This window comes from Arvicanthis niloticus, chromosome 12 (genome assembly GCF_011762505.2).
Source record: "Arvicanthis niloticus isolate mArvNil1 chromosome 12, mArvNil1.pat.X, whole genome shotgun sequence".
In the NCBI taxonomy this organism is placed as follows: domain Eukaryota; kingdom Metazoa; phylum Chordata; class Mammalia; order Rodentia; family Muridae; genus Arvicanthis; species Arvicanthis niloticus.
In genome coordinates, this window is record NC_047669.1 from 60,177,097 (window position 1) to 60,199,866 (window position 22,770).

The window sequence follows — 22,770 nt, forward strand, 5'->3', positions numbered from 1 at the left end:
TGAAATGATTAACGACTGTACAACTTATAATTTTGCTGCAGATGAGCTTGGCACTCTAAAAAAGTAGACGTAACTGGTTTTATGTATGCTCAGTGGCTTGCTTTCTTACAGTGGAGTAGATTACAAAATTAAGAATCATTTATTTCACTTCAACCTGTTGAACAGAGAAGAGTTATATGTGACTGTGTATTTTGTTGAAAGGACATAGATCTTGGAAAACACATTGAAATGTATTTTGCTGCAAGGGAATGTAAGCTCTTTGATGTGATACAGACAGTCCAGAATAGCAGGAATAACACCAACCATGTCATTGATTTTTTTGATTTTGATACCATTTTTTCACTACTGTAAAAGTTTAATTTCATCCCAACTCTAGACATTTAAAATTTGTGATTTTTGTGTTCTTTATCCAGTCAACAAGATCTTTGTTTTGCAAGATTTTTGTTTTACAAAAGCTATAATGTGACTAAATCTCAAAAATCATTAACTAAGTTTTATGTGAATAAATACAATCACTCTAGCATATATACAATTTAATAATCTCTGTCTTAGCTGTAGACTTATCATACTATATCTATGCCGCACAACAGCATAATTCATATATGCATATATTAGATTCTTAATTAGAATAGTTTAACAATAATGTGAAAATATTCACCATTAAAAACAAAAACAATCCTAAAAAAGAAAAAAAAAAAAAAAGGAAAGTAAAGGAAGATCTTGAAAACTACTTTTTAATCTTCATGTTTATAAACCTGTACTTAAGTCACTGTATTTATGAAGATCTTTAACTGGGAATATGCATTCTGAGAGTACAGCCTTTAAAATATTTACACTATAATATTAATTTTATTTTTATCCCCTACTCGCATTAGATACTTAGAACAAATGCTACATTACTAAAAAGTCCATGTGAGATGATGCCCATTGGCATAAACCCGTAGATCCGATCTTGTGGTGAAGTGGACCGCACAAGCTCGCTTCTATGGGTCTGTGGCAGTGTGGTAGTCTGACAAAGCACTATTCTGAAAGTGCTACTCAATCACATCTCAGTACACTCCTGTTAACACTCCACTATTTTACATAGCCTTGGAACATTAATATTTCCTTTTTCTTTGTGTATATATCAATCCTCACATGTCTTACAAGGCAAGTTTTAATTGTCGACTTTCTGGAAGCATTTGTAGCAGAGCCATTCAAAGTTAAATTCCAGTGCAATAAACTGCTTTCCAAAGGTTGGTGTTTCTAAATAGCTGGCTTTGAGAAAAAAAAAAAATCTGCATAGCTGTCGTCAAGAAACCTCAGCACTTTTTCTGTGAGTAAATGTGTCTTATCCATTTCAACAACAGAGGAAAGTCTATCACTAGATTTTTATGTTACAATGGAGCCAGTGTCTCTTCAAAATCGAGGCCTAACACTACTGACTTTTAAAGTTGCTCACCGCTAATAAAAGTGTTGTAATGGAAGACGTTTCACGTGACCTATACTATAAGCCCACCAGATTAGGGTAGTCCTGTAAGATATCATTGAGGTTGATTATAAACTGCTAGAATATTCTATCCACAACCTTGCCAAGCCCTTAGGTGTTTGGCCGCCATATTTGGAGGAGCGGACTGAAGATATGATAAGGAGTTTGAAGAAACATTGGAAGCTGTGTGCATCCGGGTTGAGGTAGTAGGTTGTATGGTTTAGAGTTACACCCTGGGAGTTAACTGTACAACCTTCTAGCTTTCCTTGGAGCACACTTGAGCCATCGAGGAATTCTTCATCTCATTATTCTGACCGAGCCAATTTTTGTGCAAGAAAGTAATGTGTCATGAGTACGTGAGGCCTTAGCACCTTTACCTGATAATTCCAGACCTGATGGTTGTGATTCTGCTTGTGTCTACTTGTGAAGCAACGACACAATGCTATTTCTCACCGGTTGTTATTTTGTGTTTACCATTCTAAAGAGCGGATGGATAGTGAATTAAGTTACGTTAATATTGAAACTTTGGTTTCTTTCCTCAACAGATTCACAAAATTTGACATTTTAAAATAGATTATTGGTTCTTTTTTATTTCATACTTAGAAAAGAACATGTCTAAATGATAATAAATTCCATAATATATTATCTGTGTTTTCTCATGACCCATCACTTTCTATTTTATATTATAGTTATAGATATGTTTACTTATATTTTTCATACTAGACTGTAAGCCCCTTGAGGGCAAAGTCCGTGTCTTATTTTTTATTGTATTCTTTTACTGCTTATACATCTAAACAGTAAATATTTAGAGGATCAATAAATGGGCTATAAGATTTCACTCTGTGAAGATTTTTTAAATATGAATTTTCTTTACTGATCCAATTAAATTTTCATAACCTTAAGTTCCAGACTCTTCTGAGTCAATAATATATTGACTTTTTTTTTTACTACTTTGATTTATTCTATAAATACAATTTAAAATTTGCAAATACTTTTTTCTCTGGAATAAAAATTAGAACGAATTTACTACCTTCTTCATTGTAGTTTCTAGTTTTAAATAATGTATATATGTGTTAACCATTTAAATACCTTTTTTTCCAGATAAACTGTTTTTCTTTCTAATAGTAATTTCAACTGCAGGTCACTTTAAAAGTCTCATTTAAAACCCCGATTTTTTGTGTTTTGTGTGTTTTTCTTCTTTTCTATGCTCTTTATTAACTGATGTTTTTCTGTTGTGAACCCCACAAGCAAGTCATGAAATTTAATGATTAAAAAAATAAGGATGTAAAATGCAATTTTAAAATTTGGAAACATTTTCATTTAAAGGAAAGGCATATTATATTAGCATGTAATAAAGTAAATTAGAATTTTTGAATACATTTTGCTTGTTGTTCCTTTTAGTGTATTCCAGTGTTACAGTGTTACAGTGTTACAGTGTTACAGTGTTACTGTATGTTACTGTATGTTACTGTATGTTACTGTATGTTACTGTATGCTACAGTGCTACAGTGTTACAGTATGTTACTGTATGTTACAGTATGTTACTGTATGTTACACTATGTTACTGATTTCATCTTGCATAGATTATTTTCACCTCTAAATTTAAGTAGCTTTTGACATTAAAATCTTTAATTTACAACTACAATTATCTCAATAAATAGGAATATATCCTATAATCATACATATTTCACATACACACACACATATATATATATATATCACCTTAATTTTTGACTTTTGTGATCATTAATTTTTTTAGAATATAGTACTTAAACATCTAAATATTTTTATTATTTAAAAATTATCAGTAACAATACTAAATAAAGGATTTATAAATGCTGGTATACATAATGAATAAGCATTAGAAATTAAACATTAATTATTTTCAACCATTGTTTTGTGAGATGTGGTTTGCCTAATAGGTAAGGCAAGTCTAAGCCTCACCATGATGCACAGTATGTATTTGAACTTGTGGATTTTCTGGTTTAGCTTTTTGGGGGCTGGAATTATAGATATGTGAATCCAAATCTGACCAAAATTATTTTGTATATGAGCAATATTACTAGAGTCTCAGGGAAAACAAAATGTTTTTGAGATCATGTCCCCAAAAGCAAATTCCAAGAAATAAAGAAAAAATGTATATTGGAAAATAGAAGTGGTATCTTGTCATACAGTGTTGGTTGGGCACAAATATGGGAGAAATGGCCAAAAAAAGTAGTTAGCTAGGATGTCTCTGTCATCTATTAGCCCTGAAAAATAGCATTCATTTCATTTGTGTGTGTGTGTGTGTGTAATTTACCCCAATACTGGTTGCATAGATCTGGAGGTCACATGATATATATACTGAAAGGATCAAATACATACTCTTGCAAAGGAAGTCCTGGTTTCCATTCAATGCAGGAGAGTTAATTGTACTACCGAGGCCAACTATAATTTGTACCTTAATAGTAAGCTATAAAATATTATAAGAGGTGGCTGGAAAGATGGCTCAGCCATTATGAAGCTTCCAGAAGACCTGAGTTTAGTTTCTAGTACCCACATGGGTAGTTTTCAACACCTTCAATTCTGTCTAGAGGAAATCCAATACCCTCTTCTGGTCTCTGTGAGCATCTGAACACCCCTTTACACACACACACACACACACACACACACACACACACTATACACAAACACATAACACACTCTAAAGTAAATATTATATCAGATTATAGAATTATGATCTTGTGCATGTACTTTCTAAAGAGAATTGGAATTGTAGATTCCTAAGGAAGAAGCCTAAAGAAGATGAAACTATAACTCATTACACTGATTACATAGAAATGATACAAATTCTGAAGAGCAAGGGGCATAGCATCAGAGAAGAAGAGTTCTAAAACTCTCTGTGGTGAGGAAGCTATATTTGATAATTCTATTTTTGCTTTTGACTGTAACATATTTTGCCAAGTCACCTCTAGGGCTGCTAAAATTGTTGTATGTTTCTGAATAAAAAATCAATAGCAAATATAAATATAAAAGTTGACAAGATTAATTTGAAAGATACCAATCTCTAGGGCCACTGATGATATGAGTCAGAAATAGGTAAACTGGATCCCAAAATTGAAGAAAATCATAATACATGTTGAGGATAGACATTGGGTCACATAGGACCAATCATCCAAATTGGGTCATTTGATAGATATTGGCTCATAGATAGCAGGGTTTACTGTATGCTAAGAGTTGTACAATTTGTATCAGATGAAAGATCGTCTACAACAAAAAACATTCAATTGTTAATGAATCCAAATTTACCGCTATATTTTTGTGGCAGTGTGATATGTTTATAGCCGTGGTGGTTGATTTAATTCATTTGGTAAGTGCACTTTGATAATATTTAAAGCATCCTTTGCCTCTTCTCCCATCGCCTCTGATTTACCTTGCATTCTTGATAGCATGTGGCATTAAGGTAAAGTGGAAAGAGAGGAAAGAAGAATACAACCAGCATCCTAAGCAATAGACTGAGCCTTAGGTTGGAAAACCTAGCCAAGTTCATAATATTGTGAGTTCATAGTACTGTGAACTAAGTTAGGCAGAAGAGCTACAAGGAAATCAAAACTACTCGGCATGCAGCCTTTTGAAAATAATCCAGCAGCACATAAACTGAGCTATTACAATAAGTGAGTCATTTTCTGGAAATAACCATTTAGTCCCTCTTACTTCTTATTAGCAAAGAGTGACTCATAAGCAGAGGGGATTCCCCAAGGGATAAGATAGAGGGTCTGTCATCCTGAGCCTTAAACCCATGACCCATTTCTCTGCAAAACCATATAGTCCTGATGTAGGGTGACTGGCCCCTGATTATACCTGCTTTTTTCCTAAGAGACACACTGGGTCTCTTAGATGTGAAAGAAAGGTCTGAATGAGAAGCAAGTAGCATGCCCTTAAATTTTTAATTTTGTACTTTAATCTCTACTGCAAGATAGCACGGCTACTTTTACATCAAAATACTATCGTGCTCATTCACAAAACATTTACTGATTCAGAAAGAGAGACTTCCTGTTTTGATTCCCCAAAGTCTTTGTACACCTTTCATTCCCAAAGCAATTACTCTGAGTTCCATTAATAATAATCAGTGCCCGAAGGGACTGTGTCTTGCCTTGTACTTTCTGTTATGTACTTAGAATGAACCACATTTGTATTGAATCAATGCCTGTTGTATTGAATTGAACTTTGGGTTATTTATGGGTTGTGTCAAGAACCTCTGTACAAAATTATAATAGCTTTTGTTTCAGTGGAAACTTCTGTGTTTTCCAAGATATTTCCAGACAATGCACAATGTCTTATTATTGTATTGGAGGCATTCTAATGACAACTGAAAGGTCTATATCTTAGTCTTAATTAAGACCTGTGATGTAAAGCTTGAAGATTTGTGAAGCTAACCAGTCACTAATATTTATAAGTCCAAACCCCTTGTATAAAAAATTAAGTTCTTTTATAACTCACAACTCTTGCTGTATCATTGGCATTTTAAAGCATATTCAAGTGCTCCTTGGTGAATTAAAATAATCAACAAAATAAAAGTATTCTAACATAGAAGAGCAATCCTAAATTAAGGTAGACTTTTAAAGATCTTTCAATTTTGTATAGGTGACATTAGGAATACCATATTAACTTTGGAATATGTTTGAAGGCTGAGCTCAAGGTTTGTTGACTTTTCATCATCTATATGTGTCTTCATCTTCATCGAACTGTGCTATAAGGAAAGTGTGACTTATGTGTAGACACATTTATCCCTTCATCTGAAACCCCCTAAGTCCCCATTGTGTTTTTCTTCCCTCTCAAAATGTCAAAAGCCATTATGTAAAGGCTAAGTTTCTAGGAATAACATATTATATAGGTTTGCAATTCTTCTATGAGCACTAGAAAACTTGTTCATTTTGTCCAGTAGAGTCCACAGTTAATTAGTTAAGCCATAAAGAAGTGTGTGTGTGCTTGTGAATGTGCATGTGATGCAACTTTGTATGTGACATCAAGTATCAGATGTCAATCTTCTATCCACTCTTTCCTTGAGGCATGGTCTCTCACAGTCTTGGGACAGAGGCACACCAACCAAGGTAGTCAGGGTGGCCAGCAAGCCTCAAAACCTGCCTGTCTTTCCATTTCCATTTCTGAGATAGTAACACATACCACCATGCTTGACTTCTGAGGACTAAATAGAAGTTTTAATGCTTACAATTACAGAACTTTATTCACTAAACTATCTCCCTATGCCCCAATAAATAATTTTCTTTAAAAAATCACTTTAAAATAGTGCATATATTACATACATTATAAAATTAAAGATTCTGAAGAAATTGTACATATAATATAAATAAAAGAATATATAGTTATATATATGAAGTTTAATATATAAATTTATATATATAAAGTTTTATATATACACATAAATGCAAATATATACCTTCTAACATTATATATATTTTTATATAATATATAACATATATATAACGTTCTTTATATATAAACACAAACATATACCTTCTAACATTATATGTATACATATATATATTCTATAAGTCACAAGATTTATCACCTCTGACCTCTAATTTTTATTTGCTTCATGAATGTTTTATCTAGAAAGAAATGTATGAATAATTCTCTTTTTTGAGTTTTATTTCTCATTTTCCATCAATTCTACAGTATTTTTAAAGTGATTAAATTTTATTTATTCTTTCTAAAACATTCAACTTAGAAGAACATCTCTTATTCATTGTACACTTGTATTTCAGTTGATTCTTCTAGTATCCAATGGCTTGAAAATGAATAGAACTGACTCTAAGCAAGCATGTAAAGTACTTAGTAGCTGGCTGGGAGCAAGGATTTGTGAGTGTGGTGTGACCCAGGGGTTGCAAGCAAGTTGTACAAGGGCCTGTACGTAGCACCACATATAATATCATAGCACCACAGATAATATCAGCAATAGTAAGAATAGTAATAATTTCTTGCATACATATATATTAGCTTAATTGTTCTTAAAATTGTTCTCTGTACTATCTATCAAAATAGTTTCTAGCCACATTTGGGTTAAACAACTGGCATCTAGTTAACTGAAGAATATAATATTACATTGTAGTTAAAGTTTAAACAGCTGCATGTAGCTGGTAGTTAATGAATTTATTGGATTTTGTAATGGTGATGCTTCTGTATGGGTAAAACTTCTTCATTCTTTTGCACTCTTTGAATTGATTAAAATAAATAAATATATGTGTTCATTTTTTTCTCAGAAGTGCCAATTTATCACATTTTTTCCAGTAGTCCACAAGGGATTAAGAGAGTAATGCTTGTCTGTATGAAGCTGCTGCTTAGTACTGTCTGGATTTTTAAAAAAGGTTTTTATCAGACCTAAGCTCATAACGAACTGGCAACTCTTTCTTACCTAGGCCATTCCCCTCTCATCTACCTACCTGTCCATCTACAGAAAATCTATATTTTATTATTAAATATGCATTTTTAAAAAATTGGTCAAAACTTAATACATGTGGTATTTAATTAGCAAAGAAAATGCAAATAATTAGCCAGTTAAACATACTGGAGAATATTGAAGAAAAAAGAGTGCAATGTTTTAAGATGATTCAAGTAACTGCATAAAGAAAGTCACTGTGAGTTATGCTTCACCATTTAGATGTAAAGTGTTAGACAGATGATAACAATAAAGACAGATTCACTACAGGAGTACAGAAGCTTCCTCTGGATCAAGAGAAACAGGAAAATAGAACATTGAGTATGCTTTTACAAAACCCACAAAAACCAGCACCCACGCTAACACTTCAAGTAATAAGAAGGATTTCTGTCGCTTGACAACATTAAGAATAATTATAAAATTGCACTTTTATATTTAAAAAAACAAAGTATTCGGATTTTATTTTTAAAGTAGTGTTTAGCAGTTCCTACCCTTAAATGCTAAGTGGGATGGTCTGTGCTGGAAGCCAGGCAACGGTGGCACAGGCCTTCATCCCCAGCAAAGGCAAGTGGATCTCTGTGTGATTCATGAGTTCAAAGCCAGCCTGGTCTATAGTCAGTGATTTTCAGAACAGCCACGTCTCAAAACAAAGCAAACAAATAAAACACCAGAAACGATAACAATGAAAAGAATGTTATTTCTTTAAATATTAGAAAACTGTGCTCGGGACTGTAAATGTGTACGTAGATACAGTTCATGTGTATTTCACACCTACAATGGTAACTCTTTAACCTAGGACCTGGGTGTCTTCTACCATTGATTCTGACTACTTTGTCTCAGTGCTTTTAGTGACCTGAAAGGATTCATGCACACAGTCCCATGGGAGAAGAGAGTTTGTCCAGTTAGTAACAGTGAGTGTTCAACTTTCCTGCTCCAGTCCTAGACGCTTTGTCTAGGGCACTGTTTCAATTTAGAGATTCGCACAATAAATATTCAATGTTTTTTGAGAATATGCAGATAACATAAGGTTATCAAACCTGTCTTGCGACAGGTAGCACATTTGCCCCTGACTCTGAAATGACCAGTGTAGTGAAGTTCAAAGTTGATCTTCTCCATCCTGGTTACTTCCTCTCTGAAAGTCTTAGGCATTTGAAAACGTGGGTAATCCCAGCTCTGCAGATTTTTTTTCTTTTTTGACCTTAACATTCAGGAAGCATTTAACGTAGTTCCCAAATCTAGGACTCTGACGCAGCTCACATTCTCTCCCCCTATCTTAGTGTGAACTCTAAATTCTTTCCTTCCTTGTCTCATTGTAAAGCCTCTTAGATGACTGACTCTCAGCCGTATTCCTTCGAAACCTGCATCAGGAAGAAGAGGTGGTGTAGTGGGAAGTGAGCAGCCTGGGAAATCCTTCATGTTCTTCGGCTTATGCACTCCTCTGTGCACTGTGGACACAGTCACGGATGTTCTCCTTCTAGTAACACAGGAACTGAACCTCACATGGAGGGTGTGGGATGCCTAAACTTAGAACAAGTCTGATCCACGTGACTGCAGAAGCTGGCTTTCCCCCAGTGCTTTATAATAGGTCCTCTTTAGTAAACTGGAAACTCTAACATCACTTGTATTAATTATATGAGCATTATTATATTGAGCAAGCATGGAGACTAGTAGAGCAAAGTATAAGGTCGAAAAATACGTGTAGAATCCATGCTTTATTGAAAGTCGTAATAGCTCGTGCTGCAGACGTTACACAGGAAGAACCTGACATAGAAAGTTTATGGAGAAACATACTCCATACCTTTTCTTCTTTATGATTCCTCCTTCTTACCTTCGAACACCATGGCGTAGCTGCCTGGATTACTATTTTCAACAGATCACATTAGAAACATCTTCATTGTCTGGTGACCCAAGACATAATATATCTCACATCTTACCTCTTCTTTCTGAACTTACAGTCTGTCTTCATGCCTCTGAAGTTAATTTTTGCTCCCCATGGGTAATGCCTATTTTAAACCCTGAAGCAATCCTGTCAGTGCCGAGCATGTGCAAACTTGAAAAACAATCAAAAAAAAAAAAATCAAAAAGAATAAAAAAATTGCTAGTCATCTCCTTGTTCCTGTGTCTAAAATACAGATAATGATCCCTTGTATCTGATTTATTCAGACTGTAGAAAAGGTAAAAACATTTGATAGAGAAAAAGAAAGGAACATCCATATATACACACTTCTTTGACTGTCACACGTGTAATCCTAGGAATGGAGAGTGTGCTGTGTTTTCTTCCGTGTTCACTCTGGGAAAGGATGCTGTTCCTTTCCTTATGTCTGCTCTCTTCCCTTCTCCGATGTGTGTTTTCAGGCCCTGCTGAAATGAAGCTGGAGAGTTTGGCAGGATTTAATTAGTAGGTTAATCACCTGCCAAGTTTGTGTACCATCTTGGTCCTGCCATGCTATAGGGAGCTAGAACAGTCTTGCCATTTTACCTCATTTTTTTTTTTCCCTTAACAGAGCCACCTGTTTTTACATGAGCTAAGAATGCATGCCACTCTTGTTTGCTAGGATGTTTTGGCTATGGTTTTAAAGGTCTGTGAAGCTTTGTTTGTTAATTGATTTTATTTTATATTTTTGAGACAACGTTTCAATAGGCCAGGAATGGTGAGTTACATGCATCATCTTGAGGTTTTACTTTTATTTTGTTTATGTTATAAATTGTGTGTGTGTGTGTGTGTGTGTGTGTGTGTGTGTGTGTGCCTGCGCGCGCACACGTGCACACACGAGCATGTGTGCAGATGCCCATGGAGCTGGAAAGGGGGCATAAGATCCCTGAAGCTCACATTATAACCTATTGTGAGATGCTCAGTATGTACACTGGGAGCCAAACTTGGACCGTCTGCAAGATCAATACTCACTCATAAACACTGAACCATCACTATGGCCCCTTACCCTTGAGCTTCTACAACCACTTCTTTGCTGCTACTTTTCCTCAGGTTTGACACTCTTGTGTCATGGTCTTAGATGATTTACCAAGGCAGGATTCCTCCCACTTAGGATACAACGTATACCTTTAAAGATTTGAGGTTATAATGCATTTGTATCACCAGTAGGATTCTTTTCTCTCCATCTGATGAAAGACCTAGACCATCCCTGGGGCATAGATAAATGCCTTATAGAGGATGGTAAATAACATTTCCCTTTGCCCTTGCTTCCTTCTGAGAAAGTCAGAGACTTTCTCAGCTGTGCAGGTGGCCTTGCTTGTTTTCTGCTATAGATTAGACTTTGAAATGTATTAACCTGAAAAATGGTTCTTTGTAGATTTTGTGGATAATTGAGTATAGAGAAAATCTCTCCCCCCTCCCTCTCTCTCTCCTTTTCTTTGATTTCTGCCTCTCTTCCTGTCCCTCTCTCCTCCCTCTTTCCCTCTTTCTTTCTGCTTAAATAGTTTTGTAAAAAAAAAAAAAAAAGGCTGAGAAATTTAGCAAATAAAAATATGATTTAAATTTTAAATGGACAATTTTAAAGTTTTTTTGTTTTTTTGTTTTGTTTTTTCGAGACAGGGTTTCTCTGTGTAGTCCTGGCTGTCCTGGAACTCACTTTGTAGACCAGGCTGGCCTTGAACTCAGAAATCCGCCTGCCTCTGCTTCCCAAGTGCTGGGATTAAAGGCGTGTGCCAACACCGCCTGGCTTAAAGTTTTTAAAATGTTTATGAGTGTTTTGATTCCTTGTATGTACGCAAGTGAAGTATGTGTGTTGTCCACAGGGTTAGAGAGTGTTGGTTCCTCTGGAACTGAACTTCCTAGACAGTTATGCACCACTATGTAGTTGTTTGGACCAAACCCAGATCATCTGCAAGAACAAAAGTGCTCTTATCCACTGAGCCACCTCTTGAAACCAGCAATTTTTTTTAATATTAGTATATCTAAAATAATCTGTGTTTCTGTTGTCTATCTGAAATTTATATTTCACTTGAATATCTTATATTTGGATTTGGCAGCTGTGTTTACATAGTCTCTTAAATGTTAATGTTTTAGTGTAGAAACATAATCAATGTATTTTTCTTTCTTAGCAAGGTAATACAATATACATAATTAAAGTATGATTAGCGGTCAGAGGAAAACACACCAAACACATGTATGAATATATATCAAACTACAAAATAAACAAACATAAAAGAAACCTTCTCCTTTAAATGTGAGGATTATAAAGTCAATGCTCTATATGACTTGATAGCTAGAAATTTACAGCTACAAGACCCAAAGTAGAGTGTAACATCATCATGCACTTCAGTGGATAAAAAATTGTCATGAAAATGCCACACTGTATGATAAACAGCTGATAGTTTGAACAGCTTTTGGACTGGCTGCACCAATGTTCTTTTGTAAGCTCTTTAAGGAAATTTTATGAAATGCAAACTAGGTTCAATTCTCAGTAAACATAAGAATTCAGTAGTTCTGCAAAAGTTCTGCTGCTGACACTTTAGAATTGCTGGTTCTCTAGAGATCCCTTGTCCTAACAAGAGCAATCTCGTACACATAGCCTGTGCCAAGTCTGTGTGCCCTCCCTCATCTTGAGACATCATACCTTCTAGACATTTTCAGAGCCCGATTTCACCCTTCCTCATCATTCCTAACGCCCCTTGTGTCGTGACCGCAGTGCTTTCCTGTTTTTCATACAGCTCTGCAATGTTCAGATCCCCAGATGAGGCTTCTCTGCATTGTCACTGTCTTCCAGTCCCCTCGTGTGTTTATAGACTTGGACAAGTACTCCTAGTTCTGGAGACGTTCAGGGTCACTCACCAGGCACATATATTCATTATCATTAGTGTTCACATACAGTGAACCATTTTAAATGAGGGGATTCATTGGGCAAACCTCATCCTTGTTCTTTTTCTTGACATAGTAAGGCCTCATCTGACATCAGTGGGAGGGGAGGCCCTAGGTCCTGTGGAGGTTTGATGTCCCAGCGTAGGGAGATACTAAAGGGGTAGGGCTGAAGAGGGTGGAGCTGGGGGAACACCCTCATAAAGGCAAAGGGGAGGCAGAAGAGGAAGATTGTGGGATGGGGGGCTTGTGGAGGGGTAGCCAGGAAGTGGGATATAAATTGTAAAAGAATTGAATAAATAAATAAATAAATAAATAAATAAATAAATAAATAGGCATAACTACCTAATAATCGAGAGATACTTTCAAAAGCCATAGAGTCACTGTAAAGATAAGCACACAGGTTGTACCATTAAGTTAGACTTTAAGGTTGAGCTACTTTCTCAGTAGCATTGCATCATCACCATCACAGAATGGTACGACTGAGGAAAGAGCTTTAAGTACTAGCTGAACTACTTAGAGTGCATTTTCAGAAAGCATTTGTTGCTACTGCCCACTCTTTTGACTAAAGAATAGAGGAAATGTTGGAGACTGTGTTAGACCTGACTTTCATTGGAGCTGAGAACCATCAGTTTCTCCCACACTGCGAAATTTCCTCTTACTGAGCCTCCACACCCATGGGTCATTAACAACTGATATTCACGATTATAAATTTATTTTCAGGACTTGTCATTATATGAATATCACTGAGAGTACACATAAGTACAATGGCCCAGCCTACTCTGTATGTTGGCAGAAGCTTAGTTATCCATGAACTGTGACTATCACACAGTACAAACCTGAAGCTCTTTGTCATATAATTGTGTTCTATGTGTTTCATGACCATATAATCTTTCTGAGTTCACATGTAAAAGCTTAATTGGCATATAGGTGCAACTCAGTGTTCTCAAATGAATGAATACATGTGTGAAAGGTGACAACCCATGTTGCTCTATGCTTCTACCTGTTAACGACAGATTTGAAAGACACATACATATATTATTTTTTCTATGGATATTCAAAATTAAATCATAGTACATGGCAGTGTTTAGGTTTTGTCTTTTATTTCTGCTAGATTTTTTTTTTTATTAACATACAAAATTTTGTTCTGACTCACATTTAAGACTGGTTTTCTATTAACTTGTTAAGTTCTTTTCCTCTCTGTATTACTTGCTCAAAGAGCTATGGGTGTGTTTAAAAGGTAGTATAGTAGAAGTTCACTGAAGTCCATAAACACAAGTTTGGGAGTGATGCTGCCAGTGCAGATATATACCAGTGTCACTGTGTACTTGGATAGGCAATGTCTAAACCTTACACTCAATCCATTTGTAATCAGCATAACAAGTCATCATTAACCTCTTGTAGGATAGGAGTATTTATTTATTTATTTATTTATTTGTATTATTCAGTCCATTCATTTACATCTCAAATGATATACCCCTTCCCAGTTACCCCCTCCACAAACCCTCCATCCTACATCCACCCTCCCCTCCTCCCCTTTGCCTCTATGAGGGTGCTCCCCCACCTACCAACCCTCTCCCGCCCCACCTCTCCAGCATGCCCCTAGGAGCATTTAATTTATGCTATAAATAATATGGAACAAGCATGACAGGCAGTTGAAGCTGTTGTGATGTAATAAAGATGAATATGAAAATTTCTGACTGTTCCTTTCATTTTAAATGTTTTAAGTTACATTAGCATATACTATTTTTATAAAAGAATGGGTTTCATGGTGAAATGTTCATAAATACACACATTGTATTTAGTCATATCCAGCCCTCCTTCACTCTCTATTCTATCCTTGACTCCACCCTGCCACAACCCATGTCATTCTCAGTATCTGCTCCCTGCCCTTTCTCTGAATGTGTGTGTGTGTGTGTGGGGGGGTGTATATGTGCATCTGTGCACATACATGTGGGTACATGCATGCTTAGTGCTTTTGAATCGTTTTACTTTCTGTGAAACTTGCATTCATTATTTGCTTATTCTCAGTGTTAGCATTAAGATGTCCTTAGTAATGTTGAAGCAGCCTGCACTGGCATTTCCACTATCCTGCTTCTTAGTAAATACTGCTTCCTTTTTTATTTTGTCTTATTTCCTAAAGTATCACAAAACTGTGCAGGGGACTCCAGCAGTCACTTACTAAAATACCCTCATTAAGGGCAGGCGAGATGAGAGATGATTCTGTGGGTAAGAATGCTTGCTGCATAAGCAGGAGGAGGATCCAGGTTCAGATTTCAACACCCATTGTTAAAAGCAAGTGATGGCTGGTCACACACCTATAACTCCAGCACTCTTGAGGTAGAGACAGAGGAAATACTAGAATTGGCTGGCTGCAGGTTGCCTGACTAGTTCCAGGTTAATGACTGACTTTGTCTCAAGAGACTAAGGTAGATAGTGATCCAGAAAAATGCCTAGTATTTTTCTCTGGCTGCCACATGAGTGAATAGAGATGTGCCCAACTGCATATACATATGTGCATACACCACACACATATATGTACTCACACACATTATATATATATATATATATATATATATATATATATATATATATACATATACATATATATTTCATATATACACATATATAATTCATATAAATACATGCATAATTCATATATATGAATTATAGAGTTATAATCATATTCTCAATTAATAACAAAAATAGTAAAATGAAGGCTCAAACTTTTTGACAAAGTATTTTGGGAAATTTTTTCTAGAATATCTGCTGATACAATAATCAATGAGTTACTTAGATGTAGAAAAATAAATTTGTCTAGTTGACTTGGTAGCCATATGATTAACAGAAGACAGACTCAGAAAAAAATGATATTTCAGGAATAAAGGGAAGTCCCGTAACAAGTACCTGTGGACAAACCTATAAACTCTTTGTACTACAGTTTGTTTTCTGTTGTGCAAGCTTCAGCTTGCTTCCTTTAGAGACAAGATCTCACTATGTGGCCCAGGATTGTTTCAAACATGTTCCCCCTGCTCCGCTCCAGCCTTCCATATGCTACTGGAACTCACATGAGGTATGGTGTTCAACTTCCAATTTCATCTTACTTTAGAGATTTACTTTTTAAAAATCTAAAAATGGCTCCTGATATTCCTTGGATATCTATAAGAGGTCCCTAATACACTGACACTTATAGGACCTGGGAATTCTTTGGATTGGACAGTGCAATTGTGTATCCTCTGTCTTCTAGTGTTGTCTGCTATGAGAGGCCAGCCATGGATAAAGTGAAACTGACACAGTGTTTTTGTTGTTGTTTGTATGTTTGCTTTCCCTTCCTGAAGTAGAAAAAAAATCAAGGCATAAGATCATCACCGCTTCATAGCAAAATGGGGTGGTCCTTTAGGTGACTAACCATTGGTTACTTTAATGTCATTTTCATAGTCATCCTTAGTTTTACTGATCTGGGTGGTCTACAGACTACTTGTTGGGGTTGTTAGTTCTCTTCTACTGAAAAGGGAGAAGAAAGGAGGGAACAGAATCATAAGAATAAGTGCTTCATAAGGTAGGAAAGATTATTCAGATTCAATTTTCCTCTCTTGTATTGTTGTATGCTCCTATGAGCAATCTTACCCACTGTCTCTCAACGAGGCTGTCTTAGGCCAGTGTCAGAACCCATCATATACTCACAGCCCTGACAGAAAGTTACTATTATTATTATTATTATTATTATTATTATTATTATTATTACACAATACCTAGACAAGCCATGGCCCTGAGCATCATTAAGTGCCCATGCTATAGCTTGCTTTGTATTTAAACAGCTTTCTTCTTCAAGATGTGCTTTAGAAATACAGTCTTCCTTTACCAATTAATATATAACACTTGACATTAGAACACTTCAGTGAATCTTTGATTTCTCTGGTTCCAGGAAAAGAGATAAACATATATAGGCTGAGCTGCTCTAGTGTCAGATTATAAGAATTTGAATCTCTTACTGTGGCCCAGACCTTTGCTTGTCCTCTGTCTGCCTCATCTATAGAATCATGGTAATATCAAATGTTCCTGAAAAAGAGTTACTTGTTATAAACTTCAAACAGGGTGTGACGAGTACCAGAGGTAAAAAAACAATAGCAGTAATCATTATGGCTATTTTTTTTGTTTGTGAAAATTAAGTGAAATATCATCTGACTTGAAGTGCATGGGGAGTGTTCATATTTTTCTTTATATATAAGAAGTCCATTTTTCTTTTAAAAAATAAGAGTTAAGGGGTTCGGAATTAACTTCTTCATTCATTATTTGCCTTCAGAATTGATTTCTTTGTTCATTGGATGAGTTTCCATCACCATACTTTTAGAAAAAAGGCATTTTGATCATTTTGAAAATGAACATATTCCCCTTTTCCTTGGTACACATTGAGAGCATTCATAAATTTACATTAAAAGTTCATCTCAGTCTTGATTCTTCCTTGAACTTCTTTTGTGGAATGATACATGAGTGGGTTCCTGTACTTCCTGCAATCATTTGTTTTAACATCAGCACATGTTAATGTGGTCTTTGGTAAACATCAAGAAGAAGATTCCTCATTGATTTTTATCATATATATTATAGATCTACCATCTTGTAACAGTTTTGTCTTTTTATTAAATCCAGATACCACATGTGACAGAATCTTTTAAAGCCCAGTCCTTCCACTTTATGGGCAACAGAGGTCTTACACTCTCAAGAAAGTAGCAAACCTGTGTTAGCAGTTGCCAGTGAAAATGAAAATCTGTCCCTACAAGTTTATCTCATATGAGCATTAAAATTTCTTATAGGACTAACATTTATAGTATTTCATTTTCCAAATGTACTTTCAAAACACAAGTTATATTATTGTCCATTACTAGCCACTAATGGAGAATTTTATGACTAACTTTCAGACCAGGAACGATTATTTTCTATGTGAAGATACATTTGCAAACCTAGATGTGGTAGCATTTAAATGGCCACTTACTTCTAGTAGAATACTGCTCTGACTATAGCCGAAAACTCAGATTTCCATTTCATGGCATCATTATCTTCAAGCCCAGATGGATGTCTTTTGCACTTAAAGAGCATAGGCAAAACCAATTTGATGGAAATAGGTTCTTTCTTATCATTAGGAAATTTAGAAATGGAAAAATACTGACTTGCATAATAAATGTATGATCCAACGCAAGGTCCATTCCCCCCAGAATAGTTTGTTTTTTTTGAAGAAGTGAGAAAGAAATACACATCTCTACTAGATGTTCCTTTGCTGAAGAATGGTGGGCCCAGTATGCTGTGTACCCAACTGAGCAATAAGAGCTCTCTTTTGTGCATGATGAATATTGTGGGGATTCTGCCATGACTCATCTTTTTCCTTCTGTCCATGAAACTTTCATGTTATACATATTTTCAGTCTAAATTTCTAAAAAAAAAAATGTGAGCTCTTAAAATAATATCATCATTGTTGTTTCTAACTTTGTTTTACCTACTATCTGAACAAGGGGGGCATCCATTACATGGTTTTAAATCCTTCCTTTCTTTACTAATGTTTCTATGATCTGTTTCCAACATTGCTAAGGACAGCTGTAAAGTAAACAATGATTTAGTGACAGAATTTATATAGTTCTTATAGTGTAAATATTTCTAGAAAGAGAGATTTTTAGTCTAGAATACATATCCTGAAAGCAAGGTGATAGGTTGTGAAGAATTTCTTTTTTTATTTTGACTTCTAAGATTTACTCATACTTACTTATGTAAATCAGAGTAAGTCAAAGACCATCAAGTGTTTATTTTACAGCTAATCTCCATTAACTGCTTCTCCAAACTCCATATCCATGTTGCTTAAAGCACAAAAGATCGGATAAAGAAAACAATCATTAAACAAAATAGAGGTTAATTTATCTGCCTGAAGCTAGTTAGCTGCTGACTGCACCAAGGATCAAAGATAATCAAACAACACTGGATTCACTGTTCCCAAAGAGCTGAGCATTTTAAGATGACTCTTTGCAGAGCAAGGTCCAATATCTTTATTTGTCAATAACCTTAACATTATCTAGGAATTTAACTCACATAGGCTTATAAATGCTAATGTGCCATGGAATGTGTGATGGCTAACCACCAGTAATATAATATGACCAATATTTATTTAATTGCTAATTCAACACAAATAACACTGGGGAGAAGTTTCATTTTGTATTTTTTGTTTTGTTTTTCTTTAAGGAAGTCACATAGTTCCAATAATGTATGGTAAATGAAACCACAGCCTGGTAAAATACTTTCAGATTTTAAATTTAAAATTTAGTAATATGAATACTCTAGAGACTCAGTTTTTCCTTGTCAAAGACATATGAATGACAAACATGATTAGTGAATTTTGACAAATTTCAGAAACAGAGAAGCAAATAAAAGACTTCCTAAATGAAAGGAAAACAGTTTTTCTATATACTTATGGCTACATAAAAATATAATAATATAAAATATAAAAAATATAAAAATATAAAAAATATATAAAAATCATTTTTCTATATACTTATGGCTACAGATTACAGGATTTTCCTAGCTGATCCTTGTAAAACTTTCAAGGCAGGACAGCTTTAAAAACCCTCTCACACACATGGCACCATGCCCTGTGTGAGGCCTTCCTTTCCTGTTCCCTTCTTGAAACATTTACCTGACTCACATTAAGAGTTTCCTGTATGCTTTGCACAGTATAGTGCGTATATATGGATGTCTACCCAAACTTCTTTGCTACTAGACACTTGACGCTGGGAGAGTAGAAGTAGGTGTTCAGATATCTGGGTTGTTTTATACGTAGCAAGCAACTTTTGTTGCATAAAGGTATCAGAAAGTCAATGAAATTCAAAGAAAGTCTTTGTGACATATACACAGCAGATCGTATGCAAGTGACAAATGCAAGCAGAAACTCCAGCAAACTTAACAGTATGAATGGCAGAAGGAGGACGTGAAACTCATCCATCCTTTCACTTGCTCTTTCATTCAACAGATTTACCGTGAGAGAATCTTTGTGTGTCAGACATTCTGTCAGACCTGAGGATCTAAAGATGAATACGTTAGATCCCCTGAAGCCCTGCCTAGTCAGAGATAGACTATAAACAGTAATTATAACACAATGTGATAAGGGCTTTGAAAGAACAATACACCCTCTGCTGTGGGATTTCTAAAGAAGGAATAAATGACTGTGCACACCAAATTACTCCATTTAATTTTAATATACCTTTAATATTCTTTCTTGTCTGATTGTTTAGTATGTAACTACAGTAACTCAGAAAAAAATAAAGTAGGAAAAGGCCTATGCCAATTAATGGAAGTTTAAATATTATAGTTCTATTTCTAAACTAATTAGTGTTCACCATTGTTTGCATTATACATAGTTAGAATCTCAAACAGAAATCTATATAAAGTCTAAACCAGAAAAGCTTTACATGACTTGCTTAGAAAACTCATTAATGGTGTCATTTCTATAGCTTTGAAATTCAAAGAGAATTCTTAAAAGAGAATTGCTCTAGTAGGCACCTTACAAGAAGAGACATGTGAGGGTGGGGGCACAGTATGTCATGAAAACGGCTCAGAGTGAGTCAGAGACACAAAGACCATTCTAGAATGAGTGTGGGTGCCTGAGCTTGGAGTAGAAAGTTCATCTGCTGCTTTGTTGTTGTTGCTTATTATTAATTATTATTACTAAATCTTTTATTAAAAACTGACTGGATGTGTACATTTATTTTATTCATTATAGATTATTAATATTTTTTAAAAAAATAACTATGGAAAATTATAGCATTTAATACTGACAATTAAAATATTTTTCTGTGTAAATAAAAACAAACATCAAAATCAGCACAAGTCTCTTCCTATGTCTTAATAATCATCGAGCTATTGCTGAGAGCAGTGAAAAGCTCATTAAGAGCAGGATATGAATATGCCAGGAATAAAAACAATTAAAGAAATTGACAATATCATGTGGTATAGTTTTCTCATAGTTTTTTCTTTTTAGAAATAAATAAAAAAGGATTTAAAATTCTATTTTAGTACTTTCAAGTTTTTTTTGATAGAGACATAACATTTATGTTTATTAATGGGCTACATCATGTGGTTTTCAAGTAAGAATAATTAGCATACATGTAGCCTTAAAGTATTATCTTTGCAAGAAGTATACTCAGAGTCACTTATAGTATTATTCTTAATTCTTTTCATCCTGAAATAATAGAATTTATTCTACCTAATGTTACCACTGTATCAGAAGTCAGAGGTCTCCCAATAGGCTCCATACCTCATCACTTCTAAGCCTCTGGAAGAGATCAACTCTCTCAGATTCCTCATGAGTGAGATCATACAGTTTGTCTTTCTCTGTCCGACACATTAAAAAAAATACAGCAAACAAAATAGATTTGAAAGGGTCTAAAACAAAGTTGGACAGAATGGTGGTCTGTTTAAAATCTTACTTCAAAAAGCTTAGATCGACCAGCAGTCAGCAGTTAAACATCTAAGCCATCAGAATGTTTAAGAATAAAGAGAAACCATGTTTAGGGACAGAAAGTGAGATGTAAAGCGAATAAGTAAAAAAAAATAATAATAAAATTAATTAGTTTAATTAGATTAAAATTTTAAAAATTAAATTAAATTACTTTAAAAAAAATAAAAAGAGTAAGGAGAAAGCAAACCAAAGACAATCAGGCAGAGGCTAACAGGGGGCCAGTCATGCCTTTCAAGCATCTGAGGAATGCACATTCAACACATTCCAGGATCACCTCCCCCGCAGGCTTTGGGTTTGTTCTGCCCAGTGTCTGTCTATCCACCTTCTGCCACATTGTAAAAAAGCAAGAATTAGCAGGAGAAATGGATGTGCTTGTGTGTTTGCTATGGAGTTCTATGGTAATAACCCTTTCTCTCATAATTAGAGGAAAGGTACAGTCCATTTGGAAGGCGTAAAGTTATGTACCTAAAAGATTCTGACACAGACAAAAGAGACAGTGAAAACAGTCATAGCAGCTAGAGTTTGCTAGCTGAGCTCCTTTTTCTTCTGATCATTCTTTAATTCTTCGTTCTCATTCCCTCATATCATTCCAATTAAATTCTTGTGTTTCATCTATGGAAGAAGGCAGCAGTTGGAGGTGTTTTGTGTTGGTGGATGCTACACCTACCTGACTTGAATAAATCCATCAGTTCTGTGTGGATAGAATTGGCAGCGAAGAACCTTCTTCCTCTCAGTGTTTCCAAAAATCGATTTACTCACATTTCTTCCAAATGTCTGACTTTCTTTCAAATGTCTGAGTTACCAATGCTGGAGATCAAGAGAAGAAAGGTTGGGGTGGTTTTATTATTTTTTCCTGATTGTTTAATGTATAGGAAGTAATTGAGTTGGTAGATTATACCATCGTTCCCATCAGATCCTGTCTATGGATTTGCCAAGAGGACTGGGACTTCAGAGAGTGAGAAAACCTTTCTAGGTTTGTGATGAACTTCACTGAGTGAGGTAGGCTGCTGGAAGGTCAGCAGCCACTAAAGCCATCCAAGCCAATGGAGTAAGAAAAGGAGGATATGGAATAGCTGATCTCTTAAAGCTAAATAAGAAGAGAACTTCATAGAATAGGAAAGACTCCATGGAAGGCATACCTCTATGTTGCCCTGCCCAGTCTTCTGTTATGAGTCTTACAGCAAGAATTAGATGGAGACTGGAATAATCTTGACTAGATTCATCATTTCCTGTGCATCAGAGTGAACCAGTGAAGAGCCCCAAACACACTCCTCCTTAGTCTCAATCAGAGTTACTCATTCATTCCTGGGAAAAGTGGGTGGGTGCTTCCAGGCTAGTTTCCTACAGATGAGCCCTACCCTACTGCATGAGAGAACTATCCACTGTCTCCCAAGGAGCCTAGAGACCCATCTGTTCTAACATGACTTAACTTAAATTGCCTTTACTTCTTATTGAAGTATCTTAGCAATATTTTGGGGTTGGAGAAGAAGAATCCCCTTCATCCTAAGTCTAGTTAAATATTCTGGCCAATTGATAACTAAGGATTGTTATGAAATTTA

General features: G+C 35.3%; 1 long non-coding RNA gene across 1 annotated transcript in view; it reads left to right on the forward strand.

Annotated features, from left to right (window-relative positions):
* Positions 1 to 22,770, forward strand: part of LOC117717887 (uncharacterized) — a 364,914-nt gene that overhangs the window by 272,329 nt on the left and 69,815 nt on the right. The gene's annotated exons all lie outside the window — the stretch shown is intronic.